Source organism: Eurosta solidaginis, chromosome 1 (assembly GCF_040869045.1).
Source record: "Eurosta solidaginis isolate ZX-2024a chromosome 1, ASM4086904v1, whole genome shotgun sequence".
In the NCBI taxonomy this organism is placed as follows: Eukaryota; Metazoa; Arthropoda; class Insecta; order Diptera; family Tephritidae; genus Eurosta; species Eurosta solidaginis.
The window spans coordinates 285,065,747-285,086,517 of NC_090319.1; the positions used below are offsets into that span (position 1 = coordinate 285,065,747).

The 20,771-nt window shown below is 32.2% G+C and overlaps 1 long non-coding RNA gene across 1 annotated transcript; it reads right to left on the bottom strand.

Annotated features, from left to right (window-relative positions):
• Positions 1–4,675: 4,675 nt before the first annotated feature.
• LOC137237423 (uncharacterized) lies at positions 4,676–15,940 on the bottom strand. The gene is made up of 4 exons (XR_010948949.1): positions 15,443–15,940; positions 14,368–14,803; positions 9,346–10,102; positions 4,676–4,690 (listed from the first exon to the last, which is right to left on the bottom strand). It is a non-coding gene; the product is annotated as an uncharacterized lncRNA (long non-coding RNA).
• Between the last annotated feature and the right edge of the window lie 4,831 nt (positions 15,941–20,771).

Below are 20,771 nucleotides of genomic sequence, written 5' to 3' on the forward strand. Positions count from 1 at the left end.
TTGTCACAGTCTAATTTGTTTTGCGAATTGGAACAAATTTTTCGCTGAAAAATGTTTAGTCATTTTATTCAGAAAAAGCAGACAACTATCTTCACAATCAAGGTTGCTATGGATCATTCCTGTGTCGGATTTACATAGAACGCTTCAGCGCTTCGCTTTGCCAGATGAATTTTTAGGTGCGGTATTGCTACACAACTTTTTTGGAACGTAAAACGAAGCGAAAAGTTCACAGATCGTGTCGGGTACCCGATTGTAGAGCGATACTTCTTGTGAGTACTGTATCGATATCGTGTCCCTAACTATTCCATTCTTTGCTAGCCAGTTAGTCGACTAGTTAATTAATCGCACTCAATAATAAACTCATAAAAGCTAATCTTCATTTTCACGTGTGTCCTGTCCGTAGAATCAAGTTTATAAGCAGTCAAACCTTGCAGCTAGTCATCTTTTTTACGCTTTTTAACGTCGTTACTTCTTTATTTCGTCTTTACTACAGATGAAAGGAAAAAAATTATCGATTTCAAAATTACCGACTATCGAAGACGAAAACTTAGGCCAAATTTATATATAAAGGGATTTTGTATTTATCCACTAATCGTTAATTAAAAAACTAGATTTTATATATATATTTTTTCCTTCAACAATCGTGTACGTAAATACAAAACGCGATATACCTCCGAGGAGATTTAGGACGATTTCCATTTTACGTCGTGCTCTATTTTAATTTGGCCTATAAATCGGCGGGATGTAGGTCTCCATGTTGTATATCAGCTACGAACAGCAGCTGCAAGGCAGCAGACGAATTGTTGTTGAGAACGTTTTTGATGGCAGTATTATGCAAGGAGTGTCTTGCCAAACCATTGCCGAGTGGCGACAACGCTTATAAAAACTGTTTCTGAATTATCTTAATGTTTCTTTTCCAGGGCCTTGAACCCAGGGCTTTCGCTGGGGCGAGCTAGCATGATACTACCATACCACGGCGACGGCATGTTGAAGTAAACATATACAACATTCCGTTTCTCCATGATACGGCTTAATGTACATTAGATTGGGCTGGTACCCATATGAAACAAAAAAAATCAAAAATTCGCCCAGAAAACGCGATATCCAGGTCATAAGAAAATGTTCAAGAAATTTTTTTCTTATCCCTTTGTAAGCCAAATTTAAAGTTCTTTTATTTGAAAATATCTATTTTCCTCCTTTATAATTAATTTTCTTTGTAAAACTGCTTTCGATATGCATTTTGCTTTCACAATTGAAGCATGATTTCTTGATCATTCTTGAGTTTTTCTTTAAGGGTCCAAGAACGGCTCAACAAATGCTTTCAGGCTTAAATTTGAGGGGGCAGCACAGATCTCACAAAAATATGATAAAGAAAAAGGAAAATATAAATTTCCAAATAAAGAGTTTGGCTTACAAGAGGAATATACAAAATTTCTTGAGCGTTTTTTGTAATCTGGATAGCGCGCTTAAGTTTGGGGTTTATGTTGAAAGGACCTTGGTTTGATTTTTCATTTTATTTTTTGCTTGATCCTAACAAATACAGCCGAATCTGTTTTTCCGTTGTAACTTGGTTGTTTGACATCTGACTTTTAAATTTTATATGTAATAAATTCTGTCTTAGATAGCTCTATAAGTCCTTTCGAGCTCTGCAGTCGTTTTCACATCTCGTTTCGTCATAGTTTGGTGAAACGAAAATCATACTTTGAGGACCTACAACTGGTTTAGTAGACAAACCCCCAGCGGGGTAGTGGACTTCGAATATACCCGTGGCAGGTATGACAAAAATTATGACATCAATTTTAGAAATCAGATGTTAAATAACCAAGTTAAAACACAAAACACATTTTGGCTGTATTTGCAAGGATCAAACAATTTTTTCTAGACCTTGTCAACATAATACCGATTTCACACAGAGGGATAATGAAATAATTAGTAAATTTTTCTACATTAAAGCCCTTATTGAACTCAATCTTCCATATAAAATACAAACTCCTAATTATCTCATTATTGCTTGATTGAATGCATAATGGAGTCAAAAATTTAGTACGTTTTGCTTGATGGGTTCGATTTTATTGTCAATGTAACAAATGGCAATCAAAAATAAATTATTTTCAACAATTTACGAAAAATAGAAAAACTCCAAAAAATTTAAAAAATTTATTTATTTTTTGTTGCATTTGTAGTAAAAGATAAAATGGCTTTTTCAAAAATAGGCACATATTTTTCTAAAAGCGTAATATTTTTTGGGGCTGTTGACAGATCATAGCTCAATTACATGGTTGGCTCATCTCATCAGTTGAGTTTTTTTTTTTTTTTTCATTCCCCTGGGATAGGGATTGTCAAAAGGAGATGGCAAACGCAATTATTTACTGGCGTGGTGCTCAATTTTTTATAAAAAAAATAGTTTCAAATAACTCTAAGTTATTTTTTTAGTAAACTCATATAATTTATTGCATTATTTTTCCACAACACAAGAATAATTGCAAAGTTTTATGTTTTCTCTCCATTTCATTCGCCTCATACCAACACGCAGATTTTAACAATATGTGCAAAGATATGTTATTTCTGTAGATATGATCCAACCATATAGTTGCACCATGATCATAACAAATCGTTCCCGAGATGGTCGGGCTTGGTATCGGAACGTACCGGAACTGCATCCGGCGAAGGACCATCAACATCGATAACACTCGCCAAGGCCTTCGGGGAGTGCCCTTATCGCTACAACAACAACAACAACAACATTTGACAGATGTTCTCTGTAGGAAGCAAGTGGCCCTGTGGGAAAAGAAAAACTTACAGCCCTATTCTGCATTTCGACTTGGATTGGAATTTTTTCGATTTGGCAATTTTGGTATTATGTGTTCCAATCTCTTTCGATCCAACTTCGAATCGTTCGATTTTGTGTATTCTGCATTTCGATTGTAGTTACGTTTTTCTAAGTTGCAAATTTGTTGGCGGAAAAATATTTTCTTTTTATTTTTTTACTAACTTATTACAGAACCTTAACAAAAATGTAAGTAAAACTTGTTAAGAAACGTAAAAGGCTTGATGATGGTTGTTTTTTTATATGTTTCCAGGTCAAAAACAACATGTCGATGTCAAAGTCCTTGGAAGTATTTGCCCCGCAAAAGTATCTAACACATACTTGAAAGCATCCTTATTAAGTCGAAAATTTTTTTAACCTAAATAAGAAAATAAGTCATTAAACTTTACCACTTCTAAGTTAAATTTCTTACAATTCGCCACTCATCTCAAATGGATTACACAAATCTCGCAATATTTGCCTTTCCATTCCCGCCTGGCCATTTTCGTATGCGTTGCTTTCCAACTCCACAAATAATGCCGCGGCTATTGATTCCATTATAATAGACAGCTATAATTTGTGTCTGTTCGTTGGGTCTAGTTATATGCCAAAGCAAGCTGCCGGAGTAGAAGAAGTTGAAGCGAAAACGTAAACAATCATTGCGGAAAGAATAAATAAATATTCATAAAGTATTTTAGGCCACTGCAATGAAATTAGCATCCATAAAATTCAGAAAATGTCAACTATATTCGTACAGGAATCCGTTCTAACAAAACTTGGTGTCCACGGCAGGGAATTTGCCAAAAGAACGACAAAAACACACTTACAATTATGAAAGCACTTCACTAAAAGAAATGTAACACTGCGGCAATATATTCTATTCCTTTTTTTGTACAAAATGGCTTGGATAATAAAATATAAACGTTTTTCAGTGTTTTTTACAAATTTTCTTTAATTTATTTTGTTCCAATGTTCACACATTCCGTACAAATGAAAAATCATTTGCTCTTCCTCTTCTCATTACGATTCCGTCGTAATACAAAATACCCAACTTCGATTTAAGCGGAGCGTAGAACGGGAATGTAATCGAAATGCAGAATAGGGGTGATTGCCTGATGATGATTACGTGGCGGTTTTCGAAATGGTACCATCACAATATGCCAGTAAATGTTTCTTTCTTTTTGTTCAGTTTCTCTTAGAAAAACATAATAATTGAATATTCAATTATTATAAGCCGGTGTTAAGCTCATGAATTCTTAAATAATAAGTATAAATTGAACACACCATTAAACAAACATTTTATTTTTGCTGCATTTTAAGTAAAAGATAAAATGGCTTTTTGAAAAATAGGCACATATTTTTCTAAAAGCGTAATAAATTTCTAGGGCTGCTGACAGATCATGGCTCAATTACATGGTTGGCTCATCTCGTCAGCAAACGCAAAATGTAATCAACACATTGACAATTATTTACTGCCGTGGTGCTAAATTTTTTTATAAAAAACATAGTTTCAAATCACTTCAAGTTATTTTTTTAGTAAACTCACATAATTTAATGCATTATTTTTCCACAACACAGGAAGAATTGCAAATTTGTATGTTTCCTCTCCATTTCATTCGCCTCAAACCAACACGCATATTTTGACAATCTGTGCAAAGATATGTTATTGCTGTAGATATGAGCCAACCATATAATTGCACCATGGTCATAACAAATCGTTCCCGAGATGGTCGGGCTTGGTACCGGAACGTACCGGATCTGCGTCCGGCGAAGGACATAAACATCGACACAACTCCCCAAGGCCTTCGGGGAGTGTCCTTATCGCTACAACAACAACAACAATAACAACATGTGACAGATGTTCTCTGTAGGAAGCAAGTGGCCCTGTGGGAAAAGAAAAACTTAATTATTTCATTAAACAAAATTGTGATTCGATTAAGTTTCTGTGTGAAATCGGTAGAAGTTTAAAATTTAGGGGCGGAATTTGGACTTTCCACCCAGTCTAATGTACGTGAGTATCGGTTTGTATTCCAATTCGGATTTGGCGCTCTAAACCTTTTTTATACATTTTTTTTATATTAATTGCACCACACGGAAATCAAAACCAAATCTTCATATACTTTTACTTTTTTAACTTTTTTATTCAATATTTTTTTTTTTTTTGAATTTTACATTCTTCATTAATTTATAAGCATTCATTATTAAATATACATATATATATATGTATTTATATATAAAGTTTCTATTATTATAGTACTTTACAAACTTGCATAAAATAGTAAAATCATAAATTCAAACATAATTCAAATTTAATATAATTTATTTAATATGCAATTTGAAACGATCCATTGTAAAAAAAATGTTTGTGTTTGCCTTTTTTGATAAACGTATTAAGCATTATGTTTAAATTGTTTAATTTTTTTTTTTTTTTTCTTTCTTTGCTTATTCGCGTTATCTAAGTAAATCGATTGATAAGCAAAATTTGTTTTCGTATGTTTGTATGTAAAATGGTGAATATTAATTGTGAGCTATATGTATATAAGCATGTAATTATTTGCAAGCAAATTACAAAATATTCTGTGCTGTTTGTGTAATCGGATATATGCATAAATATATATGTGTGAGCTGGAAAGCGTGCGTTTGTCTTTCTGTGGTTCAAGTTTTGTTGCGCAATCTTAAATACGTGTAACGCCATATAAAAGCTATGTTGATGAATATTCGGTTTATTTGAATCTCTGAAGAATTTATCCAAAACATATATGTTTTTTTTTAATTTGAAATCCGTAGACATTTAAAGATACATAGCCAAAATGTATCTATGATTTGCATAAATGTCTTTTTCTTTTCTAATTATTTATACTTGGGGTAATCACAGTTGGGTGACAAAATTAATATCTGGCATCATTGGCCAGGTATTACACCAGCTTAACGCGTAAGAACTAATACCGCTATGTAGATCGTGTTTGTCAACTCGTGAGGAATTTGCAAACATAGGCAGTTGACAGGGTTTGAGTGGGTTAAAATTAACAGACGGGGTAAAACCCTGCATAACACGAAATTGTGATTACCCTTATTGCAGTATGTGCTAATATACATTAAAGCCATAGATAAGCATGCATTTGGGTGCCATGTTATTGAAAATTAAATCCTCCATGTACAGCCAATTAATAAAAAAAATATTTCTATAAAGCATTCCAAAATCAGAGAACATATGACAATAGAGAACCACCAACAGAACGAATAGTGGGAAACAGTAAACCATCAAATCGCGGGTAGGTAATTAACATTGGGCAAATGTGGCATGAAATTCATCAATTCCAACGCTAGAAAAATTGTATTTTTATATAATAACAATTTAACTATTTTTTTACGTTTTCAGTCACATTTTTGTGAAACGTTAACGAAAACACCGCGTTTTTTGCAAATCTTCAGTTTGACAATTGCTATTGCTGTCCGTCGTTGGCGATTCTCTATAGTTTTACTTCTCTGCACAAAATTCAGATTTTTGGATTTTTTGCCTTCTACTTTTTAAAGCTGCAAATTTATTGATTTGTTGCACCTTTTCACATTTACATATATACCACTCTTCGAACATATGTCTTTTTGCGTTTAGTAGACACTTAAAAATGATGTACATACAATGGAACAATTTTCCATCATACCTTGTCCAATCTGGTTTGGTTTTCGGTGTAGTGTCATCTTCAGCGTCATTTTTCGTACTTACTTCAAAGCATCGGCTAACTATGATAGTTCGTCTACAACCAGCTGTTGGTACCTTACACCTGTTCGCTATAGCACTAGCTGAGAACTAGTTGCAAATTAATATAAAGCGAGACCATTTTCACCGCCAATGGCATAGAAATATTATCTAATGATTTAAATCAGTGATGTGTGAAGCCAACAGAGCTTTGAATACAAACACACGATTTTTTGTAGTAGTGTGTGTGTGTGCACAAGAGAATGTTGAACAAATTTTGAGCATACCATTTATGCCAGAAGTTCAAGCGAAAGCTGATTCACATCTTGCTCTACTGAAAAAAGTCGCTGCGCTAGCACGACATGTAGGTGAAAGCCGAAAGAAATTTCGACGCTCTACGAAGCTCTTGAGGGCATTTCTAGTGTAGCTCTAGTAAGCTAGATAAGTTTAGACCAGAGGTCGTCAGCTAGTATAATAATTATTTGCGCTCAATTCATAGTTTCGAAACTCTCGCTTGTGTTCGCTAAAACATTTGAAGCTCTTTCGAAAATTTTAGATTTTTAATCTATTTATTTTTAACTAAAATGCATTGGCTTCGAAATTCCTAAAAGGAAATAAATGAAGTTGACTACCTTTTTGCTAAGGACCGCAGTACAGATTTGTAAATTGTGTAATCGAGTAAAAAGCTACATTTTACCCTATGCACAATGCGCAATTTTTTCTTTTAAAGTATAAGTTAGTGTTACCACATTTGTTCATTTGAACACAAAATTACCCATTTTGTTCAATTTTCGTTTTATCGGCTTTCAACTACATATACTTTCATAAAAAAATCAACAACAAAAAGAACGTTTTGCGTATAACGTAAAGTTTGACATTCCCTTCGGAGGTGCTTGGGTATATGAAGAGGTTTTCTTTCATGTTTACTTAAAGTATAATTACAACAAAAAATTTTCATAAATTTAATTTAATGTTTTACAAACATGTTTTGTTGGCCGTTTTAAGAACACAAAATGCAACAAAACAAATATTAAGAAATATGAATTAAAAACAATTTACAATTACAACAATTAACTTGTTTGAACAAATAAAACAACTTGAACATTAAACTAAGCTTAATTTGTAAATATTCCTGGCTAAATACATACATACGACGAAAGGATCATCCATTCAAACATTCTAGTAGCGCAATGATTTCAAAACAAGTCAGAAATATGAGACTCATAAATATGATCATATATGAGTCTATTATGACTCCGATAATTGGAATTATGAGTCTTCCGCTTATAAAAGGTGTAAGCGTTTCCCACTGAGGACTCCTTTCCGACTCTTTTATGGCTCCGAATGTTTCCTTTGATGCTTATAAGCAAACAACGAAAAAGGACTACTTATGGATTTAAACCGAATAGCTCATTTACTAAATGTTTGAAGAATCGACATACAATGTAATGAAAATTTGATCATCTATGTACGATTACGGTTAATGGGACTCAAACAGGTTAATGGGATTGGAATATTTTCCACAGTAGGCATATCAGAAGTAAATGATGTCTAAAATCCACATAACCGGAAGGTTGAGAAAATCCTTTCTTAAGCAGTTGTGCTAGCTCCGGAGCCCACATTCGCAACACGCCTTAATCGTTCAGGGAGTGAAGTTTTTTGGACTGTGCAACTGACAAACGTGATAATACAACGGTTGGGCATTAAATTAGTGATTTCTAAACTAAAAGAACTCTGCCGTTCAAAAAAAAAAAAAAACAAAAACAAAGCATAAAAAGGCCCGCAGAGACATGCACAAAGATTTTGCAAATTACTATGCCAATAACTGCCCGGAGAATCCCGTTCTCAATGGCAAATGCCCGAAACTCGAAGTAGTGAAAAGCACTCTCCCCAAGGGTATGTGCGTCACTCTGGCAAAACTTCGATATGGATACTGCTAATAGGTTAAACTCTCACTTATCCAGAATCACCCACACCTTCACAATGTATATCCCGCTTGTAACGTGCCCCCACATGACATCACCCATCTTTTGAATTGCAATGTGGAATCAACACCCTTATGCTCATATGTCTTTGGTCCAACCCTGTTGAAACTACAATTTTTCTTAGACTTCCGTTAGAGGATATTGAGGACAATATGTGAGTGATCGCACCAACAACAACAACAAAACCGGGAAAGCTTCATATGTCTGACATTCAAGACACTATCGAAGAAAAACAAAAAAAAATTTTCTTAGTTGTACTAAGTTACGTAGAGTTGCGTATGTACTGAGTTGCGTAGAGTTGAGCGCAAATAAGCACATGGAGGATTATTTTTAACAAACAATGCCTTATTAAATCGTTTTCGACCCCTTTTGATTGCTAAAGAGTGATTAATCACTTCGCGATTAAGTTACTTCCAGTGACTACCTCGTGTACTTTCGAAGCGATGTATTGAAGATACAATAACAAAATATATAGCAATCACAAATTGATTATAAATACGAGTCGAAGAAGACTAAAATATGATTACAAAATGGAGTTTTAATAGGGTATCATTCTTTAACCAGAAAAGAGACTCTATGATTGGATTTATAATTGCGGGGCTCTATATGTATGTGATTTTCTTTGAACTGCAATATACTTCTCTTTCGTCATTCGTATACAATACCAACATGTATGTATGTAGGTGAACAGGCTTACTTAATGCATATTATAATAATAATTGCAAACAAAATTTTAATATGATAACATTTATAACTAAAAACGAATACATGTGTTTGCTTGGTGATGTATTTGCTATGTGTAGCATTTCTAACGTAAACCTTTTGCTATAATTTGTCTCCTGCTCTAGTATGCTCACCGCTTTAAAATCTGGTTGGTGTCCGTTCTCTGTACAGTGGGCCGCAAGTGCTGTTTTATGAATGTTGCCAGATGATCTACATTTAATATCCGATCTGTGTCCTGCTATTCTTGTTTTTAATTTGTTCTTTGTTGTACCCACATATTCTTTTTCACAGTTATTATTTTCATTTCCCGCACATGTAATCTTATATATTACATTATGTTTGTCTGAATTTGTTATTTATTTCTTTATTTGTTATTAGTTCTGAACTGCATGGCGAATTAACAAGCGCCGTGTATCGGACAAGATAATTAATGTATGTATGTATGGAAAAATTGTATCCCAATTGTATTCAGTTTTATATGTGAATATTTGTTTGTTATTGTTATAGCCCCCGAAGACGATCTCCGAAGGAGATTGAAATATATTGGGAAGTATTTAAAAAAGTGTTTTATTACATTGGACCTTGAGCCGGCAAAAATCACAGTTTTATTAAAAACTTTATAATGAATTTGTTTGTATTTATATAACTAGGTACATATATGCAGTTTCATTATAATTCCTATTATCAGTTTGTATATGCATATATGTATGTATTGAAGTGGTGATATGGAAGTGCTTCGGCCTGCTGCATTTCTTTTCCGCCTTTTCAATTTGCTCGATTTATTTCGCTCAAACGTACACTTTCATATTTGTAAGTATGTATAACCGATTTACTGCCAAGCACCAACTGTATAATTGTCTATGTAGTGGCCCACACGTCGTTTACGTCCACCTGAGAAAAGTGCAATATAAAGTTAGTGGGCATTTTTATACAATTTATAATAAGATATTTTAAACAATTACAAATAATAAATAAAATAGTAAATAAGTAACTGTGACGTACATGGACACAAAAAAATAATAATATCTGATAGACAAGTTCAATAAGATATACTTCAATAAACATTTAATAGGCTATTTATACTCGTCTGCTGTCCAATTAAAAAGTTTTCAATCTTCATTGAAATTAAAAATAAAATTCTATTATAGATAAGGTATATCTTTTTATATCATACTTGAAAATTTAAACTTACATACATACTATATACAGTGGTGTTCACCATAATAGCACACTTTAGTTAATTTTCTTCCATATGAAAATAGTTATTGTTTATTCGTTTAACAGAAGAAAGGCAAATTTCAAACTCCACTGAATGGGCTATAAAAAGTTGAGTACTGAGAAAAGGTTTTTTAAATAGTTATAAGACTTGAAGATTCATTTTTTATTTTTTTAGATTTCTGTGAATTTTTTTTATTAAGCACTGAACTTACATTCTTACATGCAACGCCTTTTTTTGCCCCAACCGAAATAGTTATGCGTTGCGATAATGTAAAACATGTATGCAAACGTCAAACCGAAATGTTACACTGAACAAAAACTGGAAATGGTTTTCACGCAGCAAATTCAATTTCGGTTGCTCTCATACAAGTTGTATGTGCATGAGACATTTTTAACAGAAAATGACTTGTGTGCGTTTATATTAGGTTGGCATGTTAGACCCCTTGCAGAACGGCAACATTGTGGTTAAGTACAAGTGTGTTGACTGTCAGAAAGGCACTCGACTAAGTTGTCATAACGGGAAAATCTTCGGTTGAAAACAGTCGATTGGGGTTCTGTGTAGGGGCAGGGAAAGATTGAAACAGGGTTTATGTAGTCACAAAAGCGTTGCCGTGTTCCGCAACATTTTAATTTTATATCATGGTGAAAACTTTCCAGTTCAGAACTAGAGATTTTCATCAAAATTTAATTTATTACCTGAGGTTACTTCTCTAAGTCTTAAAAGCATAGAAAACGTAGAGTTTTTCAAGTAGTTGTTAAAAAACTTTTTAAACGCAACAACAAATGATATGGGTAAGCTATTTTCTAGGTTTTCTATATTTTCTATACCCGACTCTATTAAATTTGTTTAATACAAGAATGTGGTAACAGCATTTTTAAATAAAAAAAACAACTATATTATTGCAGAAGCGTATTTCATAATTTGGTTTATTTCTACACTCGCAGCACCGTTTTTTTTGCGGGGGCCTTTCACAGTGCCATAAGTTAAGGCTGATTTACAGATACGCTTTGGTGGTGTTGCTTCGATCTGACGCTTTGGCAGGCCCATAACATATCAATGGAACTTCCTGCAATTTTTTGTGCTTTGAAGCCATCATTTCACATATCTTCCATTATTTATATTTCCGCGGTAATTTATTAAACTTTTTAATTTTTAAGTACTACTAAATTTTTTTCAGACTATCAAATGCAACTCAGCTTAAAATAGTCTTACGTAACACAAATGCAACTCTAGACCTGAGATTTGCATCAGGTGAGCGAGGCTAAATTTGACGTTTATCGCTTAGTTGACACACTTAGTATAGTACACTATGAAAGGAAAATTATGTTTTTAGCTCAGAGTAAATGTAAAAAATGTATGAGTTTAACCCCCCATGTCAGGTAAACTCTGAGTTTAAAAGTTAACTTATCGTTCTGCTAGTGGGTCTTATGGTATTGTATATATTTTAATTCAAATTCAAGAAAAAAGTGGTGAACAAACAGTTAATCACCCCTATTCTGCATTTCGATTACGTTCCCGTTCTACGCTCCGCTTTAATCGAAGTTTGGTATTCTGCATTACGACGGAATCGTAAAGAGAAGAGGAAGAGCAAATGATTTTTCGAAATCAGCTATTGGTACGGAATGTGTGAACATTGGAACAAAATAAATTAAAGAAAATTTGTAAAAAAACACTGAAAAACGTTTATATTTTATTGTCCACGCCATTTTGTACAAAAAAAAAGCAATAGAATATATTGCCGCAGTGTTATATTTTTTTGAGTGAAGTGCTTTCATAATTGTAAGTGTGTTTTTGTCGTTCTTTTGACCAATTCCCTGCCGTGGCAACCGAGTTTTGTTAAAACGGATTCCTGCACGAATATAGTTGACATTTTCTGAATATTAAGGATGCTAATTTCATTGCACTGGCCTAAATTACTTTATAAAGGTTTATTTATTCTTTCCGCAAGGATTGTTTACGTTTTCGCTTCACCTTCCTCTACGCCGGCAGCTTGCTTTAGCATATAACTGGACCCAACGAACAGACACAAATAAATCGTTCCCGAGATGGTCGGGCCAGCACCTTAATGGTGCTGTGTTACCGGAGCGTATCGGATCTGTATCCGACAAAAGGCCATCACATCGATAACACTCCCCAAAGCCTTCGGGGAGTAACCTAATCGCTACAACAACAACAACAGACACAAATTATAGCTGTCTATTATATTGGAATCAATAGCCGCGGCGTTATTTGTGGAGTTGGAAAGCAACGCATACCAAAATGCCCAGGCGAGAATGGAAAGGCAAATACTGCGAGATTTGTGTAATCTATTTGAGATGAGTGACGAATTGTAAGAAATTGAACTTAAAAGTGGTAAAGTTTAATGACATATTTTCTTATCTAGGTTCAAAAAAAACTTTCGACTTAACTAGGATGCTTTCAAGTATGTGTTAGATACTTTTGCGGGGCAAATACGTCCAAGGACTTCGACATCGACATGTTGTTTTTGACCTGGAAACATATAAAAAACAATCATCATCAAGCCTTCTACGTTTCTTAACAAGTTTTACATACATTTTTGTTAAAATTCTGTTATAAATTAATAAAAAAAATAAAAAGAAAATATTTTGCCGCCAACTAATTTGCAACTTAGAAAAACGGAACTACGATCGAAATGCAGAATACAAAAAATCGAACGATTCGAAGTTGGATTGAAAGAGATTGGAACACAGAATACCAAAATTGCCAAATCGAAAAAATTCCAATCCAAGTCGAAATGCAGAATAGGGCTGAATAATACTAAAAAAAAGCCAAATTGAGCTCTTCGGCTGAGCACCACTGTACATGCGTTTCATACACATATTCAAAAGAAATACATATATAGGTTTATTGATGAATACGCACTACGTATGAGTTAATGTATTATTGCAAATACTTTATAAAATACTTTATAAATTTCCTTGCACTTATAACACGTGCTTACTAAATAACACTGTACAAAAGCATTTTTGGGAAGCAATAATTACAATTTAGAATGAAAGCCCTTCATCCTTTAAGTAAAATCTTGAAATCGTTTTCCATTTACATTGGTCAAATTGCTATATGCTAAGGTAATTTAAGCTTTGCAATTTGTTTAAGTGTTTTTAGAAATAAACAAATAAAATACCTGTAATACCCAGTTGGGGTATAATGATAAAACTTAAATTTGTAGAATATTTTAAAATATCTCACAAAACCGTATTTTTTTCCTTTTGTTTAAAGATTGTTCGTATAAGTTAGCACTTAAGAGGTAGCTAAAATATTAAATTTAAAAAAAATTCGTTTGATCCAAAACCCAAAAAAAAAAATAAAAAAAATTATTGAATTGATGTATAGTGTTCTTACATAAATTATTGTTGAAAATGGGAGGTTGAGCATATTAAATATTGCAACTTAATGGTAACGTAACGATGTATTCCAGATTCGAAATGAAGGGTGATTAACTTAGGCTAAAATATATGTATGTCGCTATGAGTATGATTTAATTGTACGTACGTACATATACACATTAGATAAGCAATATATATACCTCTTGTTCAGAATCAATTTCTCAACTAGTCGTCTGGTCTTGAATAGTCACTATTCGAATTCAAACAACTAGTCATGATGATGATAATCGATTATTTTACTAAATAACTTTTTCTAATCGACCAATCGATTATTCGATTATCAAGAGATTTACTTCGAAAGCACATAAAGACAATACACTATTTAATCAACCTCATAAACAAAAAGTGTTGGAGCTTTAAATAGATATACCTACATTGGACATTTTTTTGGTTAACTTAAATAGTTGTTTTGTACTTTCCAAAAACGCATACAAAGATATTTATATTTTAATCTATAATGTTAAAATTGAAACTAAACTGAAAATCTTAAAACAAATGTATAAATAACTTCGAATTTTTTAAATACGTACTTTTCTAAACAATAACATTCAATGGGACTTTTCTTTGCTTGATTTCAAACGCACTTGCAATTTTTTCGACTGCGATCAGTAGTGTTGTTGTAGGTAGTAGGCGGTGATATTAAAGTTGATATATATTAAGTAGTAGAGCGAGGTGTGTGTTATTGTTCGATATATACTTATACATATATTTTTGCTTTAACATGATTTACAAGCATTCGTACAACAATTCAAACATTATTATTAAGGTTTACAATTTTCTTTGTTTTTTTTTTTTTTTTTTTTGAATATAAAAAACACAATAATATTATTAGCATGTACTGTAGCGGATTTTCGGTTTGGTTTTTAAAATAAAGCGAACAACAATTGGTTGGTTTGTTTTGTTGGTGTGTTCTTGGTGTATTGGTTCACACAATTTATTTACGTTGATTCAGGCGATTTACACGTACTGAAAGTAGATAAAAACACGTGGAAGAGAGAAAGAGAAAAAAACAAGAAAACAAAAACATTGATTAGTCAAACATACAGACAAATAACATATGGTTTAAAAAGGTAAGCAAATTTTAGTTAAACAACAACTAACGACAATAAATTGCAGGCGGTTTTTGGGTTTATTTTTGTATTTAGTAATAACAGAGCATCAGCAGGGTTTCATATTTGTTATTAATTTTTAAGGATTTGTTTAATTTTCTAAAGGCAAGATCGGATTGTAGGGTATAATTGCAATGGCGTTTTTGTTAAATTTCGGCGCATTCTGTAGCATTTTTTTCATTTCAGCTAACGAATAATGACTTAAGTCCAACGTTGATTAAAAAAGAGGAACTTCATGAACTCAGTGTTGACTTCCGAATTTAACTTCGAAAATTGAAATGCTTAAGACAGATGTTAATATACAAATACAATACAATAGAATTTGAATTAAAATAAATTGAATTAAATAAAAATCTTAAAATATAAAAATGTTAAATGAAACTTAAGCATTAATAGATTCTCAAACATCAATTTGAAAGATTTTAGTCGAATAGTGTTACAAAATTAAAGCACAAACGCAAATGCAACATCAAACATTTAAAAATATATTACGAACTTTTAATTGACTCTCCACATCCGCGTCGATCAAGAATGCAAAGTGTATAAGTGTGTACATTTTAGCAGTCAGATTTGCTTTGGGGTAGGGATCTGTACTTTAATTTCACACCTGTTTTTCACGAAGGTTTATATTCATTTTAATTTTATAGATTTTTTATAATATTTTTCTTTTTATTACTTTCCATTGCTACTTTGTTGAAGTATTGTATAGCTTGTTATGTACTAATATATGATTTTACTGTTTTATAAAATTATTTGTAAAATAATAAAATTATGTTTATATATATTTGATTCGAATTTTGCGTTGTTTAAATTTTTTAATGTTTGACTGCAGTGAGTGATAGTTTTATTATATCTGTTGTGGCTGTGTTAATTTTGTGGGTTGGCTATTTCATCTGAAGTTTTTCTTTATATATTTTTTGAGTATCGTTAATATTTCACTTAATAATTTAAATCGCAGTTTTCTTCCTGAATAAGAAATTAAACAAAATATTTTTGTAGTATTTGTAATATACATATATATTTTTTTTGCTTGCTTATGTTGTATTAAGTTATGTGGCATAGTATAATATTAGTTATGTGTTTAATGTTAACAATCGCTTAAAGAAGTGCTACACCGTTAGAAAATAATCAAGTCGTTAAGATGACAAATTTCTAAGCCAAATGTGTAAACAATCTGCTTTCTACGCCTACTCCTTTACTACCCAAAAGTTAACAGCAGATTTTATTCACTTTCACATAACGAAGACTCCCTGAGGAAGGTGCGAATAGCACCAAAACGTGTAGGGGAAAAGGAAAACTTGTTTTTTTTTTTTGTCGCCTTAAGTATTGGCCCATCAAAATTGAATTAATAATTTTTTGTTTATTGCACCACTACATTATTATATTAAGTTCTTTCTTTTTGAAGGACACTGGAACGATAGTATAAAAATGAGCCATCAGTTCTCATAGCAAAAGTTTATCAAGTCACACTTATTTTAGCGGCTAGGATGCGGCTTGATTTCTCGCGCAAGGCTTTTAGTTATAGTTTTTCTTGTGTGTCCTTCTTTATTTAGTCAATAGAAAAACTGTATTATCAAAAGAGCGTTCGGTAGAGAAAGCAGACATTTTTGCACTGAAGTCTTTCCATTCTTTAATGAGCACTTTAAAAAATTCGGCTCGCAAATAAAGAGCCAGAATTTCGTGACTTAAAACACCGAGCTGACCCGTAGGAATCACTGCTGAACTCGGTTGTAATTGGATTGAAAATATCTTAGCAAATCTATTCTGATATACGAACAAAAAATTATATTGTCGGGACCGAGTTGGATCGCCATTGAAGTATAGCTAGATAAACGAGTTAGTCGAACTAGGAGACCCGAAAGTCCCTTTGTTTCCCGTTTAAGGCATTTTTTGTGGATTTTAAACATGTGGAATTAATTTGCGAATATAATCTAGATCTGTTAAAAGCACGTTTTTAAAATTTCTCTTTTAAATGGTATAAACTATGAACATTTTGTCTTTCGTTTATTTCTTCAGTAATTTAGTATACTTGCAATTCTCAAAAGGTTAACGAAATATTCTAAAGAAATAGGTTTGTAGTCCCAAATCGGGGGTTTTCATAGCAAGATGAGATTTTTAAGTATAGTATAGTATTTGAATACTCCATTTTTTAAATTTTTACTATTATTAGATTTTTCAAATAGCGAAAAATTAAGTTCAAAGAAAAAAAATAGTTTTTTTCAAACAACACCGTAGTGTATAATTTAATTTATTATGACTGTTTGGAGTTGATTTACGCCACTAAAATCAATTTAGCGGATTTTTTGTTCTTCAATTAATAATCATTCGGTAAAATTTATCAAGTGGTCTCAAGTGTATAAATGACAGATTCTCAATCAGTCTAACTGATTTTTCAGTTAAAACAACTTATGCAATTGGTCCTTTCAACAGTGAATGACTGCCAATAATATGCAAATACATCTGCTAATTTTTTAGAAAAGCTTACGTTCACTGTGCTTTCAAGTTAGTGCTTATGACCATAGTGCCGCAGAAATCTCTGTCATATAAACAGCTTTCACTGTTATTCTAGTGTAAAAAAAATCGGTTGTTTTAACAGTTTTCATTGGTATACTTAGGTGGCGTAATAATTGTTAAATTAATAGAGCTATAGAATATTTGATTAGGCGATTAAAAAGGTTAAATCAGAATCAACAATTTTTGCGAAATTGATTTCACAGCCATTTTCGTCGAATTAAAAGTTTACAGAAATCTCGGTTGAATTAACCTGTAATTCGACTGATTTTACCAGATTTTTTTTAAGTGATTAACTTCTCTGTCACGACTTTATTATTTGTGTATTCAGTAAATATTTATGATAATAAGTTATATATGTGCACATGCTTCTAGTAAGTAAGCAAAAAATTTTTAACAAATGTGATAAGAGAAAATAATATATAACAAAATCATGCATGCAGCGATCAAAAAATATTATGGCAGCGTTTCTATAAAACTATAAAAAAACGAAAAATTATTATAAGCTTACTAAAGGTACCTCTAACTGGATTTGGTTATAAAAGCAAAGAGGATAGATATAATAAGAGCCGTCACTCGTTATGTTTTAGGCATTTACTCGATGTAAACTGTGAGGTAGTTGCTACTTTTTTTTTGGGCGAGATGTTTATAAATGTCTTCGATACATTTTCATGGGGTATTTGTGTTTATTTTTCCGACTGTATTTAATGAATTATTTAATTATCTTTCCAAAAATCACGTTTGCATAAAGTGTCAACACCGCAATTCAAAAATGTCAAATCAAAATCAAAATTGTTGTGATTTTCTTTGGCGCTAGAGGCATTTCGCGAGCTGCTTATTTCGTATTTTCGAATTTTTGCAATATTGCTTTAAGTCAGATCAAGCCAGGGCCTTTCTTTGCGTTCTAGCAACTCATTTTCGATATTCGTGCGACTTATTTATTTTTTTTTTTATTTCTAGTTATGCCAAATATTTTTATTTTTATTTCCAAAATTTCTTCTGCTTATTTTGTGTCTTAACTTACGAGTGCGTTAAATATTTAGTAAATAGTGTTTTTATGTTTTTATACCTTTCATGAAAATGAAATGGTACATTAATTTCGTCACGAAACCGAAAATTGTAAGTCCTTAAAGGAAAATAGATAGACCCACCATTAAGTATACCGAAATAATCAGGTTGAAGAGCTGAGTTGATTTAGCCATGTCTGTCTGTCCGTCTGTCTGTTTGTATGCAAACTAGTCCCTCAATTTTTGAGATATCTTGATAAAATTTGGTGAGCGGGTGTATTTGGGTGTCCGATTAGACATTTGTCGGAACCGACCGGATCGGACCACTATAGCATATATCCTCCATACAACCGATTTTTCAGAAAAAGAGGATTTTTGTAATATCTTACCCAATTTAACAGATTGAAGCTTCAAACTTCACCATATACTTTCGTATATTGCACGTATTGTTGCCTGAAAAAATTGATGAGATCGGTCGTATATATAGTGTATATCCCCCACAACCGATTGTTCAGATAAGGAACTTTTCGTAATTACTGCCCTATTTTAAGAGCTAGAGGCTTCAAATTTCAACGAATGCTTACGTATATAGCATATATTGTTGTCTGAAAAAATCATAGAGATCGGTGGTATATATATTATATACCCCATATAAACTCTAATTTTTGCCCCATTTTTACGGCTAGAAGCTTCAAAATTCATCAAATTTCATCAAATAGTTACGTTTACGTCATATATTTTTGAAATACGTGATTCGTAGTCATAGTTTTTACACGCAGACCACAAAAAACCTGAAACTTTGCATCCTCACACAAAGTGCCTACCTGTTTTTTATTTTATATTTATCTTAAAAATCGTTAAGGTATGTAGATCTGTTCACTATATATTTCTTATCTTATACATCCGATTATTCGGAGATTACGAGCGGGATAAGATTATTGTTCAGCCCCATTCATGAAAGGTATGAAGTCTTCGGCACAGCCGAAGACAGTGCCGTTTTTACTTGTTATTTATTCATTTATTCATTTTCTTTTGCATCATCATTCATTATACATATGTATATGTTTTATATATTGTATATATATATATATATATATATCTTTTTAAAGTAATTCATATTTTGTTTATTGAATTCTTATTAAAAAATCTGAACTGCAGACGTAACTCAAGATCTTTCCTTACTGCAAACACACAAAGACAAAAAACATAGAAAGAAACAAACAAAAATACAAAAAAGTTGTTAGATATTTGCAAATGAAAAGGAAATTATGAATGTTTGTACGGGTATGTAGTAAGAGTAAATAAAAATTTGAATAAAAGCACATACACTTTTGCATGTGCATCAAATTGGTTATTTGTTTGGTAAAAGGGAATAACTGGACCACAGTGCATAGTGACGAAAAAATGAAAGGAATAGAAGAGAATTGGACTGAGAAAACTGCAACGAACAAAAAACAAACCAGTGATTGCAATCGATAAACTTTCGAAAAGAAAAAAAAACCTTGTACAAGCTTAGCGAAGAGTGTTTTGATAGAGACCATTTAAAGATATTCCAGCACAGCAGAAGAAGGTGGATGTGTGATAATTCATTCGATACATACTGTGTGTATAAGAAGGCAAAGGGTAAGATAAAAGATTTTGTGCGAAAGACAACTAAATGGGAGATAATACACTGGACTGGTACGAAATAAAATAGTTGCAAAAAACCGCCCCTTAATTTAAAGCTTATGCTAAGAGGGTAGCGGATACTTTTTTGATCCCAACAAAAACAGTCAAAAACAGAAGATCATGTTATATTTGCAAGGATCACACAAATTTCCAAAACCCTTCAAAAATTTAGGGGCGACTTTTTCAATTTTTTTCGGCATAGTCTAGCTTGTTCAATGCATAAGTAAAGTGTATTGGTGTATGAAAACAGTGATTTTCGAAATTCATCTGAGTTGAGTGTTGAGTTTCGAAACAGAAATTGACATAGACAATGTTTTAAGATTGTAATGAATAAAGTAATTTGCTTGTAAGCAGCATTCAAGTATGGGAGAAATCAACAACAAAAAATATGTATTTTCAAAGCTCTTTCATGCCATTATGTTTAGTTTACAAAGTCTAGTATTTTGTTCACAAGTGAGAAATGCTTAGACATGACATTCGAAACAAATTTTAGTGTTTGGAATGCAAAATTTAGCTTCAAGCTTTATTTAGCAATATGTAATTTACAAATGAAATAATATTTTTGGTCAACTTTGTAAACTTTGCCACTCCATAATATGTAAGATTTTACTTTATTTTTTTTACTAAGTTACTGCTAAA